The following is a 15,650-nucleotide window of genomic DNA, read 5'->3' on the forward strand; positions in this document are numbered from 1 at the left end:
TCTCGAGCTGAGACACGTAAATAAATATGAGACGAAAATGAATAGGTTAAAAAGTTGCTTGGTGTATTAAAGGGAGGAAAAAGTGAAGGGCGATCTGTCACCACTGCTCAGGAGGACTTCAAACACACCTTGGTGCCTATCTATAAAACTGGCTAGAAGAAGAAAAAAAGAAAAACATATTTTGTAAACAACTTATGGTCAGCTGTTCCTCTGTTTTTTTCTTATGAAACAAAAAGGCTGTACTAAATGTTTTTGGACAGTGGGAGGAAACCGTAACACCTGGAGAGAACCCACGCATGCACAGGGACAACATGCAAACTTCACGCAGAAAGACGCAGCTGAGGATTCAAACCCACAACCTTCTTTTTGCAAGGCAACAACTGCACAAATACGAAGCCCCCAATCAGACTGAGAACACATGCAATTTCAACATTTTTTAGAAAACGCAAAGTTTGAATTAGATGTGGGTTTTTGTTCAATTTCTATAGAGCAAAAAAATGATGCATATTTGCACAAATGTATACAGAAGACGGCTGCCTGTTTCCACTTTAGTATTCACAGATTTTTCTGTGGAACGTAGCTTCAATTTCTGTGTGGAAATTGTGCCTGTTTGCTTATTTTCTTATAGATGATATCTAAAATGTTGAAAGAAATGCAGCTTGGGTAGCTGGGAAGCAATGCTCCGTGCTCATCAAGGTATACTTGATGTTTGAGCTTTTAAAATAAGCACCTATAAGTATTTTTAGAGAGGGTGTCAAGTATTTGTGACTGGAGTGTAGAGACCACATCCATCCACAAGTAGCTAAAATCCATGAATACTTTAGAATACCAGGGATCCACTGCACATACACCCCACCAGTGTTTCTATAAGTTTGGTAAGAGGAAGAGAGACTGAATGCTTTTTGGAACCACCTGATATTTGACAACTATAATTTCATAAGCCACTAATCGTTCACAAAATACCTTCGTGTACAGTTCAAAGGGCTGCTGCAGCTTTTTGACACAGGCGCCCTGCTGTTTCGGTGAGATTATGAGAAAAAGAGGGCTCTGTTTTATTGCAAGGCTTTTTGTTTACTCTGTCGCTCACTCTGCTACAAAACGCACAGACAGGCGTTTGTTTCAAACAAACTCCGGATGCTCCTCGTATTTGATGTTAGACGGAGGAATCTTTGGAGTGAGTGTTTTCCCCAGTGCGTACGCGCATTGGGCTCCGCAGCCTTGGGAGACGCACAATGCCCGGACCAAAGCTGTCAACATGGATTCCTAAATCGTCACAGTGACCTTGGGTGAGCCAGTCAGGCCCGTATCCCTTCCCTTTTCAATGTCAACACAAGACCTGACACATGTCTGAAAGTGTCAGGCACGGCCATGTCAGAGCAGCAAAATGCACCCGGAGAGTTTCTTTACTCTCCAAGCAAGCAGCAGAGAAGAAGCAACAGAGATGGCGACAAAGCAGACTGGTAAAAGGTAAAATCTGTAACTCAGTTTGATTTAATTAGGAAGGCTGACAGAAATCAAATTCAACACATCAAAGAGTTGATATGTGTCTTCAAGATAACTGAGAATACACACGCTCTCCTTTTTATCCCAAAAATTGTGAATTTAGATCACTTGTTAAAGAATTTGAGCCCCTTTAACTTCTTCACCTTTTGACGTGCTACAACCACAAACGTGAACATTATTTTATTTTACATTACGATATTTTACAACAAAAGTTGCTGATAGTCGTAAAACAGAAGGAAAGGAGACCAGTAAAGTCTGATGCAAATACAATCAGAAATGTGTGTCATCCATTCATTCCCCCTGAGTTAATGCTTTGTCTGCACAAATTTCACTGCAGTTAGCTGCAGATATTTTGAAATATGATTCTACCAGCTTTTCCCTTCAAGAGACTGGTAATATTTTGGCTTTTATATTTTTCAAAATAGCCCAAAGAGACTGGATGAAGAGTTTCAGTGAACATCATATTTCCAATCTGGTTCTCTATCAAATTTAGGTCTGGACTTTGATTGAACCATTTAGTCATGTGGATATGCATTGCTCCAGATTATACCACTGCAGTGAAGATCTTATTGAATGTTTTCTGTCATCGTTCCACTAGAAGGTAAACCACCATACCGGACAGACTGGAAACAGCAGGATCTAGAGCACGTTGTACCGGCCTCTGTACAAACCCATCCTTTGAAAAACTGCTTTCGCAAAGCAACAATACTCAGTGATACACAATGTTTAATGTGTTTTCTTCTTATTTTTAACTAATTTTTTTTTTCTTGAAACGTGCTGTATAAATGAAATTTTGCTTGCGTACTTTCTGACAGTTTCATTTTCTAACAGCTTCCCCTACTGAAAAACACACAGTGAGATGAATAGTTTTCCTCAATACAGAATTTTTAATTTAAGTCAAAAAGTTAAATTCTGTAATTATCTGACCACAGCACTTTCCCCTGCGTCCCCATCATGGGTGCTACCAGAACATCTTATAATTAATGCGATGCTCCTTCCCCGCTTGCTGCCGAATCTCTTAGTTGTCTGCTGTGTTCCTTGGTCTTCTTGATTGTGTTTATTTGCTAAATGTTCCCTGAGGCCTTTATGAAACATGTTTAATTATTCTCAGATTAGAGTTCCAACAGGTTGACTTATTATACAAATTAGGTGACTTCTGAAGGATGTCGTGTGTCCTTTGCTTTACAATTCATTACTGTTACTGTTTTACTGCAACATATCACAAGATACATTACGTAGGATACATTGTGGCTGTAACGCAATGTGACCATATGCTATAAAATTCAAGTGGCTATTATGATTATTGTTATCAATTCTTGGTTTATGCAGAAAAATCTCTGGAGACTCATTGTCTCATTTGTGAGAGAGACCTGTTATCGACGTCTGCATAAAATACATGAAATATCATTTTATTGTGTCAATGCATGCTGTCCTATACAATGAAGGGGAAAACAAACTAGATGAAGTTCTATCTTTGAGTGGACAGTACATTTCCTTGCATGATGCCATGTAATCCCCTGCTCCCAGCTGATCCCACCGAGACCAGCTGAGGCCTGGATCCTCTCTGTATGCGATGATCACACACAGACCCTTCCAACCCGGCAATCCCCAGCAAACATGAGAGGGATTATGGATCCCGCTTGAAAACTCAGCGTGCGACTGACGTCCAGGCGTACCTGACAACAACATCATTAATTATCCTGTCCACTCCTGACAGAATAGCAGGGGTAAGCACCAAGTGGGAGGATCAGTCCGTGAATAGATGCTTGTTATCACAGTCACTGCTGGTTCCTGTGATAGCCAGGATGTGCAGGTGAGGAGAGAGAAATCAAGAAGGCTGCAGTTTTCTCAAAACGCCCCCGCAGAACCTCGCGCTCACTCTGCGGACGGTTAAAGATGTCAATATGAATCATCAAGGCAATTTCTAAAGGAGTCCTTTTAAAAAGCAGCTGCAGTCACTTTCTCCTTTCTTTTTTCTCTTCTCTTGCTTTCTTCTCTGCTCCCTGTTATCCAACACTTGTACATACCTCATTGCGCATTTCGTGCCCACATGTGACGGTTTTGTTCGCCACACCTAATGTCTATTTAACTACAGCTGGTTTATTAATCTGATGCACAGGATGACAGGGAAGAGAAAGAAAAACATCAGAACGAAAACAAAACAGTGTGAAAATGAACTTTTGAGTTGAAAACAATTAAAATTGCCATTTCCATGAAGCTCCAACTTTGCAAGTGTTAAGTAAAACCAAACAATGTACCAGTTTACTTCTGTTTGTCACAGAGGGGATCAAAGTGTGACCCGTGGGCCTTTTGAAGTGCTGCAGATTTGATTCAGCCGCAGAGTGTCATGATGCATGCATGAAGGGGAACAGAATGCAAGCTGGAATCCAGGAGGTAAATGACAAAAATAGTTTTAGTTTAGTAAAAGAAAATAAAAAAACTTAAAACTTAGAGTGCGGTAAGTTGGCTCCGAGTTAGCCGTTTACTCTGGCTAAGTTGGAGCAAACAGAAGGGACCTGTGAGGACTGAGAGAACAAAAAGTGGTTATATAATTCAAGTGCGATCGCTGGAACAATGGACCAAGGCTGATTACTAACTGAGAGCAGCTGAGAGGATGAAGGAGAAGGAGAGATAGAGACGGCACTGGGGAGGAAGGAGAAGGAAACACGAATGGGGGAGCTGGGAAACATAAATCTAACCGAGACAAAGAATAACTGAACCCAAGAAATAAATAACAAGATCTAAATAAAATAACTAAGAATAGACTTGTTTAAAGAGAAACAGAAACAACGCCGATCTAATCAAAACAAAGGATGAGTAAGGCAATAAAACTTAAGATAGAGACCAAGTCTCACTCTGGCTGCTGATAATAGGCTGAAAACAAATCCTGAACACCGACCCAAAGAATCTAGAAAATTGTGTCCCTTTCTTCACTAAAACAAACATGTGTGACCTTCTTTTAAATTTTGGATTTTAAATACTTTATCCTGTAATTAGGTTAAACTCTATTTGCTGACGTTTTTCAGTTCAGGTGATGTTCATGTGCTTTTTTTTTTAGTTCACACAGGCAGTTAAAAATTACTTTACAATAATTTCAGACCACACCAAACAGACCAATACAAGTCGATTACTGCTAAGATGTTTTAAAAGCAGGCTGTGCCCTGGTGCTACTGGTTCTGCCTGTTCTGTGGTCTGTGGTTACTTTACTTTCTATTAGTCATCTGACGATGCAGCTCTTCACAAGTTGACGAGTTACTTTAATCATCTGAGTAAGACAATGATTCTCTGTCTAATCTTCCCTTGCGAGACTCAAAGTCTTTTAAATTAAGCCAAAGATTTTCTTAAATTTGTTTTCTAATATTACATTAATCTGTTTTATAGATTGACTAATGTGTTTGGCCACATTTTGTCTGTGGCCACCTGCAAAGTTTTATTTTAATGATGTGATAGAGACTAATATAAAGTATCTCTTAGCTGAAAAAATAGAGGAAAAGAATGTATGCTTTTAAAAAGAGAGGAGAGCACTGGTATCCAGTGCAGTCAGAGTTCACCAATGTGTATTTTTTTTAGTAATATGAATTTAATTGTGAATAAACAACAACAAGAAGACAAACGAACACACTGGACGGGTCAGTGCCCCTTAAATGCCACCAGGCATGTTGGGGGCACAGCATTGGGAAAGAAGAAGGTGCTCTCGACAGATGAAAATAAAACTAAAAAAGGTATCTACATGTAGAATACATATGTGCCAGAAAACTGACACTTGGACATCACTACACGACAAGGTGGTGGAAGCATGATGCTGTGGGAACGCATCTGCCATGAAATCAGTTCTGCAAAATCGGAACTAGGCATTATGCACTCATTTTTATTGTTATAAAATTTGCAGTAAAATAAAAGTTGTAATGTTTGAATGTGACCAAAGGTAGATAAATGCTTTCAAAAGGCACTTTTTACTGTAGCGTAGAGTTTCGTGTGTTTGCTTTTCACAATGGCCACCTCGACTAGTTTCAAATTCCTCCATCTATCCAAAAATGTCATTTGTTGTACTCGCTTGAAAGTCTCAAGCTGATAACCAGAGGGCAAAGCATGCAGGAAACCTCCTCCAAACCAAACAAATGATATGACCTGCATCATGGTAATGGCTGCAAAAATGTGTTCATGTCACATTAATTTGTAATATCCCCTCCCCGCCCATAACTTTCCCAAACTGTGAGTATTTCTACTCTCAGCCTGTGCCATTGTCTTCGGTTTTTTACCAGTTTCCCGTTTTACCTTTCAGAAAAGCCTACTGCCGGGAGCATCAGACAACCCTCCCCTTCCTCCTGAGACGTCCTGGTGTGTCATCTCACTTTGTTCTTACTCTTCTTCTGTAAGAAGAGGTCACAGGACGGGCAGCATACAGAAAGAGCTTTTCAGAGACACCGGGGTGCCTGGGGAAGTGCACCCTCCCTAGCTAACAACATTTTTTGCATATACTTTACACAAGAAGCAGTGGACCGCATTAGAACAGCCAAAGCTCAGTCACTAAGATTTCTCAGAACCCAACCAGAACCGCTGAAACCTTTGTTGTTCGTTTTTCTCTCCCTCTCTCTCTCTCTCTCTCTTTGTAGTCGTGCTGTAAACATACACAAGCTGCATGGCAATTTCTTCTTAAAGCATCTTTACCAGGTTAAAATTTATCATTGTTAAACTGCTGGGAAACAAAAAAGAAAAAAAAGAAAAACATGTCTCACAGCACAGCTTGATGTCTTTGTGGAGTCCTACCAAAGCCCTAATTTGTTTAGTAGAAGTTATAACCCCGTTTACAGGTGATTTATAGTTGTAACAGGTGCCAAAGTGATTTTACATTGTCTTGGTACGCCTGAACAGAGAAGAGTAATGAATGTGCTGCTGGCAAGGCACGTCGGGCCCTGCAGGAGAGCTGGGGAAGCTGGGTTGTTAGAGAAGCAAAAGAAAGAAAGGCAATGAGCTGGGAGGAGTAAGGAGACACTGAAACAAGGGAAGCAGCAAATCTTAAGAACTACTATACGTCAGCAGAGAGAAAGAGAGAGAAAAAAGAGGCTGTGTCCCAGAAATAAAGTCTTTGTTCTGCCTTGCGTTTATTTTCAAACCACATTTACCCGACCCTCGATGTTTTTGGCCAAACTATTAATGGCCTTGGCATGAAACGGCGTTTGCATAGCTAAGTCTTAATATGAACCTCTTCTCACCTCTAAAACATCTGAATGCTGCAGCTTGTGTGAAGATAACATCTCACGAACACCGACTGCTAGCGCAATAGTCGATTTGCGACTTTTGGGTTTATTAACGCCACCTCTGCGTGACGTCGAGCTCTCATGGCGGCACCAAGCAACAGCTACCCTTAAAGGTGCAATGCAGGTGTTATTAACAGCATGCAGATTCTGAGGAAGGGGGGGGGGAGGGCAAACAAACTTTAAAACTTTCTTAGTCTGCAAGCTGCTACAGCGAGGATGCATTAATGCCTTCACTTGGGTGATGTGAAGCTGCGAGGCGAGATCTATCGGCAGAGGCAATGTGAAATATTTAAATGTTCTCGTTTATGCCTCTGCTTGCTTTTGTCAGTATCTTTGGGACCCATAATAAGGCATTTTCTCACATTTTGGAGCGACAACCACACCCCGTTTTGTGAAATCACCAACAGAGGTTTGGTTTCCAGGAACAAAAAAAACACACAAGAGGAAGAACAACAAGAGCAACATGACAAGACAAAACAAACAGATGTCTGTGAGAGACAGAAGCTACACAGATGACGCTGTCGTTTCGTGTTAATGCCTGCTTGTACAGTCACACTGCAGGAATCCTCCCATTTGGGAAAAACACCATCAATTTCACAGCTTACAGGTATAGGGGCTTCACAAATAACATGACCAGTCATGCTTTTTTATGTGCTTGTTATGCATTATTCTACAGAACGAGGAAGACCAATTTCCAACCAATCCTGAATAATATGTGATTTATTCAATGAAAAAATGTGAGCCTTCATTTTTTGGGGAGGTTTAGCGGGGGTTAGATGGGTGTTTGTGGTTTTTCTCATGCATTTTTTTTTTTTTTGAGAATATGATTTGCTTCACAGAGTAAGTGTTCTTGTGGGATCTGAAAAGACATTCTGCACTACCACATATAATCACATAGTAATCATGCGAAGTTAGACGTTACCCTTTTGCTGATTTAGAAGAATAAAAAGTAAGACGGAACGTGATAACAAACGTTTGCTGGTTCTGCTAAAATTGAGTGGACACATTTTTGTTCTTGTAAATTGAGAGATTGTTAGAGATGGTTGAGCTGGTTTAACGCAAGGAGAAGCATTCTTTTCAGATCTGTCATGGTAGCGCATGCATTTCCACACACACTGCACGAGCTTGAAGTTTTCACAAACTGTGCACCCAACCCAGGATTTTAAAGGCTTTCTGTCGCAAGCTTAGTCTGTGTGTCTGAATTATCACAGCGTTCTTTTAGTGCTTCGGACAAAAGCTGTGATTCAAAACTCAGAAATTTCTGGGAGATATTTTCAACTCTGAACCAGTTCGGATAAGTGTTTGTTGTACCTGCAATCAAACGCCGTAGCTAAATGAAACTGTTTTTGTCTGGTAAACGTGAACATAATGGTCTGGCTTCTGACTCCCTGCTCAAGTCCGTAGCTGTGGCATGGACTGTGACTTGTGCTCATACTTCTGCTTTGAGTTGGGAAAACAACTTTAAATCCAACATTACAACTGTTTCATCACCATGGGGTAAAAACTGCTTCCACAGCAGCTGTTCTTTGTGGGCAATATGTTACCTATCCACCGTTCTCACCCACATTTCTTGCAGAGGATCTTTGGATACGAGCGCTCACGCCACTCTTTTCTTTTTTCTGTATCTCCAATAAACTTCCCCGCATTCGTTCACGCGTTCACCTGACATGAAGCCTCTCAAGACCGGCAACTTCTAAATTAATCTATTTTACCTGACTGCAAGTCATCAGATTATTTACTTTTGGCCCATCTGTGTTGGCTGACTGCTGGGCATTCTGTATAATTTCTGCTTTATTTTCTCAGCTTGTTACTGGAAAGAAGTAGTAACAAGCTGGCTGCAGATCTACTGTAGCCTTTGGAGACCTGAGGGTCAACATGTTGTGCGTACCTTTGCTTTTTAGGCACTAAATCAAGACTGTCATTTAGCAAAAGGAATTAATTTTAAATTCTTAATTTAAAACACATTTCTAAATCAAACCATAATTGAAAAATTATACCCAAGATCACAAAATAAAACCATTTATTTTTTAGTTGCTTAAGTATAATTGGCTCATGCAACACTGAAAAGATGCTGTGTTTCAAACACCATGTGTACATGTTAGTTCATTTTCACCTCTCTCTGCAGAGCATCTGGCTCTATATGTAGGTGTGAGAGTAGTCTGTGAAAGAAGCTAAGATTTATCTTTGTCCTTTAGGGCAATGTCAGGCCTATCCCCTCCCCTCATTTATAAGACTCATCAGCAAGTGCAAAAGCTGCAGAAACAGTAGCTCTGCATTTTATACCCTTTTTATGTGTGTAAATCCATCCATTTACCCCTGTCTCTCTTTTCCCAACATATTTCTTACACCCCCTTCTCCCCCGCCACCAGGCCCCCTATCTCTAATTAATTACAGCATGCAACCTGGGAAAAACTGTGTAAGACAATGGAAGCAAAGATAACACAAATGGAGATATTTTATCTGTAGACAAGCTCCAGGAGGTTTGCACAATCCCATTTGTTGTTTATGAGCTTGTCTTAATAATGTTAATTTATTCAGGTTTAAATGGAAAATGGTATGAATGTCAGAGGTTCATTTCCATATTCAGCTATGCCCTGATCTTTCAGGGATCTTGGTTAGAGGTTGTCAATCAGGCTGGAGTAATAGAGATTTGCCTCAGACCAAATGTTATAATAAGGCCAATTTAGTCCTGTAATTTGCTTTAAAACCTCATTAAGTAAAGAGATGTCTCATTGGCAAATGAAAGAACTTTTATGATTATAGGATCAATTTTTTTTCTCTCTTTGATAGGGGTTGTATGTTATTAAATCATGCAGTATTTTATTTTATTTTCTTTACAACATAAAATACTATGTTCTATCACGGTGGAATAATGTTATCAACCAAAGAAACTACACTATGCTACCGAAAATATTGGCTACCTTCAAAATAAAAGCACACAGGCTTGGACTGATTCCAAACCAGCTGCAGACCAATAGACATTATAAAATTTCTCCTTCTGATTGCCAATCTGGACAACCTTTTCGGGTAATCAGGGGAAATACTCCATATTCCTGCATCTTAAATGCCAGAAGTCCCAAAGTAAACATGGACAGGGTGTTCATTTATTGTTTGACTACTGTAAGAACAAAAATCTGTCCCATTTATTCACCACTTTTTAAAAAGTTATTATTAAACCTAACTTGTTGCCAATCTACTATTTTATGCATACTTTCTCTTTTTTGGGTCAGACAGAGATATGGTGGAAACAACTTCATTCAGGCTTAAGGCCGTAAAGTCAGAGCAAACAGCCTCTGCAAGCCTTACTTCATCTACAAATATCTGCTGTTTCTATCTACTCTTTTAGGAATTGCCTATATACAATTCTTGCTATAGCCCTGCAAAAATAAACCAGCGTCACTGTTTCACACTGTTTACACAAAATTCTATACAAAAATGTTTAGCAAGATATGATCGCAACAATTATTCCCACTACTTGTGAAACTAAATCAAATATTGATTACTACAGTTGTGATTAATGATGTTTACATTTACTTATTTATCCAATGTGATTTTGATGTTGACACCTTGACTTAAGAGGAGGTTCAGCTGATCCTCAATATCCAGCAATGGTTTAAATCAAAAGTCTTGACATAAGACTTGGGGGAAAAAAAACAAAAAACAGCAACAAAAAAGAAAAACAATATACACCACTTAGCCAAAAGTCAAATCCTATTGCAGTAGAAATTAGGTTCAGTATTTCTGAACCTATTATATTATTATTAAAAAATAATAACGGTGCAATTATAATATTATTTTTAAAACATTTAAAAGGGGGTGAATACTTTTCAGAGGGACTGTATGGCGTTATAGTGACAGGATGTATCGCTTCCAGGCTCAGTAGCAGCTGTACCAGAATATTGTGAAACATTTTTAGTGAGGATGTCCGAAAAAATAAATGCGGCCTTACTGTCTCACTTTTCTTCATCTTCGAGGATAGCCACAGAAAAAAGAAAGAAAACTCCTCAGTCACCCAGCTCATGAACTGGTCCTTCTGACGCTTACTCGATAAAAGCCGCAGGCTACATTATTTCTCCACAAAATCGTCTGCTCTTTTAGGAATTTTGGTATTTTATTTTGAAAATCTAAAGAGGAAGCAGTATAATTTCAGCAGCTTGACGCCTGTGTGAGTAGTCCTCCCTCTCCTCCGCTGTGCTTTCCCCACTTGGCTTAGAGGACGTACGGGTGCACCTTACAGTCCTCCGTGTCTCCGTGGCGCAGAACGGGAGGGTCAGCTCTCCGTCAGGGACGCGCTGTGCCCGGGTTCAGAGCATCTGTCCCTGTCCGCTGATCAAATCCGTCCAGAACCAGGACCTCTTACCAGCTGTCATTTGCTGCACTTTTATCAAGCCGGCGGCGGTGTTTCTGGACTCTACTTCTCCCACTCATGCCAGCTGAATAAACTCATCGATCACCGATTAATTTGGGGATATCTGTCACGGCAGATCTACTGATTTTTACTTTGGATACAAGTCGGATCGGGGATGGGGATCCCAGTTTAGTACTGTGGTGAGTATACTGGGAGAGCGCCAACAACTAACCATATTAGCATATTAAGATTGCGCTCACGCCCACAGCCTGTGTTGTGTATTAGTGCATGTGTTTATGAGGTGGTAACATTGTGGATGAATCGCCGTGTTTTCGCGACCGAAACTTTACTAGACACACTATGAGCATGAGCTCATCAGTCATTCTGCTGTAAATAATGTGGCGCGCCTTGCATCACTTTACTACCGTGGAAAAAAAAACACGGTGAACCGTGAGTCAGCGGCGTGCAAGCCTGTGTAAAGGAGAGGATCCAGCGAGTCATCGTGTCTTCTACCTCTAATACATTTATATAAGAACAAACAGCATGACTGACCACAAAAACAACATAGCCGAAATACACAAGTTCAACAGATGTCGCATGTTATTCTGCTGGGGATTCAGGTCTGGGTTCACATTGTACAAAGCATAATTCTATCTTTATTTATTCTTATTTGTAAATTAAAATGTATGGAGACGGTATGGGGCTGTTTGTGCGCCCTGCTGCCAAATTATTATGAGTAAAAATACACGTAATAACACCATTATTTTTTATCTTATTGGCATTAATGTCAACCCCACCAGTCTTCAGAATTCATCATTAAGGTAAGAAAAAAAAACTGAGGAAATACTAAATATAATTAGCAAAATAGCACAGGTTAATTGCTTGCCTTACCAAAACAGAAAGCAGTATTGGTAATAGAAATAGTGTTTTTTTTATCTTACTACATGAGACACAAACTTAAAGCAAATGCTTCACTAAGTAACACACTCTCTGCACTTAAGTTGCAAAACAACTGTACCAAAACTTTAAGATCCGATAGAGCAGAGATCTGCCAATATAGTAAAGCTTTGGTCTGAAGCTTCTGGTCTGTGGCTTATTGTATGATACTGATCTGATAAACAAGACCTTTTTGCTGAGCTGCATGTTTCTTATGCTCGCGTATGGCAGCATCTGGGTTAAGATGCTTGACTTGCACTCACTCTGATTGCTGATTGACCGAGGCATTGCTGTCATTGACCCTGTCTTAGGCGGGGTGCGACTCAGGTTTCAGATTGTGGGAGGTGTTAATAATTTAACTCTTCCTGTGCAGATGGACTGAGCTGTGCCTCAGTGTGACCCAGGGACCACCAGTTGAGCATCGCTGTTGAATGCATCGTCTCCTTCTGAAACAAGAGATGCACGGTTGCTTGGTTCACATGAGAGTGAAGTTTCAACTCTGTGTTTATTTACTGGGAAATCTGCAAAGGACACACATGCTAACAAGGGGACATGATGCACTAAGCGGGTGCTGCACGCGTCTCTGTTCTAGGAGTCGTGTGCATTCCTCCTCTGCATGCTCTACTGGAGGATCTCAGCCTTTTCATCACCCGGTGATGCAGCAGCAGCTTATAGAGCGTTTATCATCTGCCTTTCACAGCTTACTGCAAAGTGAATGAAAATAAAAGCAGCTATGTCCAAAGAAGAGTCAGGTGGAAACGTTTTTTTTTTTTTTTTTTTTTTTTATCCAGATTGCTCCTAATGTTACTTCTGCTGTTGGAACTTGCAATACACACCCACAGCCGAAGTCTCTGCACCATGTCTTCTTGCTGTTTGAGGGCCCGTTTAGAGTGTTTTGGTAGTACATAAATAACACTGAACAGAATTACATGTGATGCTTGTTTGGGATGATTAAAATTAAATCAGGCCCCGCTCTTGTCGCATCGTCGTCGTCTTCTGCTCTCCAGTGATCAAGCAGCTCTTTGTTCGGGCTCTTCTGGGTTCACCGCTTCAGTTGACCTTGTCTGCGCTCCGACCATGAAAGCCTGCTTCCCTAAGCAGCAAGAACAGACATGAATTAAAAGAGACAGCTTGCTCCGGCGGTGCTGAAGACAGGGAGTCATGCAGGTACGAGCCACTGGAAGCAGGGGTCGGTCAGAAGTCAGCGGTAACAAGAACGCAGCAGGTAACAGGCAGCAGTTGGGTCTGCAGGGGATGAGAGCGGCCCGGTGGGTGAGGGTGTGACAGAGGAACGTTTTTTTGGAGAGTGAGGCCAATCTTTGAAGATCACTTTAGGGCAGATTAATGTGGAGGTGAACCTAGAAGCCGTTTGTCTGGTAGAGATGACAGTTTTATTGTCATCAGGGGGTTTATAGCTGTGTCTGTATGGGGAAGGAGTTTTGTGTTTTCCAAAAAAAAAACATCTCACTGTTCTGCTCTGAAAGCATGATGGCTTTCAATTCAGATTTTAGATTTTTTTTTAACTGTGTCTTTAAGAGCTACAGTATTAAGAAGATATAATAACAGCATTAAAATATATTTTTTCCAGCTTGCCTTAGTAATTACTAAATTTGTTTCTTAAGAATAGAAATGATGTCATACTAAGTGAGAGAGAGCAGTCACTATAAATACATACAGGGTTTCCCTCAGTGTATTATAAGCCTGGCGGGCCACCAGGCTTTACTTGTCCTCCCACCAGGCTTTGCATTGTTAATTTGTCTTAGGGTTTTTTTAATTATTGCCTTTTTTAAGACTTTATAGTTGGTGTTTAAGTATTAATTTTCCAGTCTTCCGAAAATGTATAACTATCAAGTAATATTTTCAAATTTCCTGTCAACTTTAAACATTTTTTAACTCAAAAACATGGTGGCCGGCTAGATGACTGTCCTAGTGCCCCGAGCACCGGGCTTAGCAAGTTTTCTGGGGGAAACCCTGACATAGCCCTACTAAAGTTTTATAACATAAAACATTTTTACAGTATTGACATCTTAAATCGGCTTTAACATCTTATACTAGTGATTAGTGAGCTAGCATTACTAAAACAGTAGTGTCTATGGGTATTTTATAGAGTGAAGCTCCGTACCTTAACGCCGAAGTTCCTAAGTCCAGTATGTTTGATGACAGAAAGAGGCTGAGAGCTGGAAAGCATAAAACAGCGCAACTTTGTTGGATAACATCCAGCCTTCCTGTTGTCTTCTGAAAATCGTATTCTCTCACAGCTGGAAATAGATGAACAGAGATGTCTGTGACTGTAAAAAGCCATCTAGCAGTGTTTTTGTGCTTCCTCTAAATGTATTTTTAAACACCTTATTGATACTAAAAATACCTGACACTGAGTGAGTCCTTTCCCCTCCGGAGCGGCTTGTGCACCAAAAGTGTGTTTTTAGGTCTTCTCTGCTAGCTGATCTCTAATTTTATCACCATCCCAGTAACATTTGGCAAGACCTCTGATATTTTGATGCTCAAACCAAAGGACGTCCCAGTGTGTTTTGTGATGCAAGTTTAGGGAAATGGGGTGACTTTACCAAAGCAGCAACTATTTTGCTTTCGACCTTAATGTAAATATATTCAACAATCACAACAGCCATTAATGTTTAGTGTTGTGTCATAAATTAATATTTTTATGAGGCTGGTTATCTTTAACATGGAAGTGCTGAAACATAACTTGTCGCAGTTCATTTACCTCAAAGGTAAATGATGATTTTGCATCATTTACCTTTTCCTCGTGTATTTTTTTTTCATTTTCGCTCTCTCACCACAACGCTTGTGAAGTTGTACAAAGGTTGACAGAGTAAGAGACCCAACACTGTGATGGCTTGTGCCTCTGACAGGCCTTCAAATGGGCTTTGGCTCCATGACAGCTTTGCCTCTGACACAGGGACGACTGATCTCGCCGACGGGTCGCGGCAGATGGACTTTGCCTCTGGAATTGTTCTGTCACGAGAGACGCAAAGAGAAGGAGAGAGAAAGACGGAGGGCAAACAAGGGATTCTGGGGAAACACAAAGAGAGAGGAGGGGGCATCATAGTAGAGACACAACAGGCATCTAATTACCTCCCAATAGGAGCTTTGACTCCATGGAAACAGCCTGTGCTCTCCAGAGCTGCACTCACCTCCGTGCATGCTGTCTTATGTGCAGCTATTGGCGGTCAATCCCTGTGGATTTAGAGGGGTCACCAAAGCAATTGAAGCTTACTAGGTCCCTGTTGTGCTCAGTAAACCACTGCAGTAAGCATTTAGGTTATTTCAATCAGTAGAAGCTCATAGGAATGAAATTATCTATAGATTTGTAGCATTTTTATTAGCTCAGGTGTTCCACCATTTAATGCTAAATATTCCAAATCAAAACCTACTGAACCTAATAACAACTGAGTATGCAAGCACTCCCCCGTCTGTTTTATCAGTTTATAATAGCTGTAAAGATAGCAAATATATATATATATATATATATATATATATATATATATATATATATATATATATATATTTTTTTTTTTTTTTTTTTTTTTTTTTTTTTTATTTTTCTTTTTTTTTTGAAAATTGACACATCACCAAAAATTTACAGA

General features: G+C 40.2%; 1 protein-coding gene across 2 annotated transcripts in view; it reads left to right on the forward strand.

Annotated features, from left to right (window-relative positions):
- The first annotated feature begins 10,950 nt into the window (after positions 1 to 10,950).
- The window catches only part of LOC106954978 (ras-GEF domain-containing family member 1C), a 28,286-nt gene continuing 23,586 nt past the window's right edge, over positions 10,951 to 15,650 (forward strand). For both annotated transcript variants that reach the window (XM_015044867.1, XM_015044869.1), the window contains exon 1: positions 10,951 to 11,309. The gene's annotated coding sequence lies outside the window, so the exon portion shown is untranslated. The remainder of the gene's footprint in view (positions 11,310 to 15,650) is intronic.

Source organism: Poecilia latipinna, unplaced genomic scaffold (assembly GCF_001443285.1).
Source record: "Poecilia latipinna isolate Pla-1442-1.1 unplaced genomic scaffold, P_latipinna-1.0 Scaffold694, whole genome shotgun sequence".
Classification (NCBI taxonomy): domain Eukaryota; kingdom Metazoa; phylum Chordata; class Actinopteri; order Cyprinodontiformes; family Poeciliidae; genus Poecilia; species Poecilia latipinna.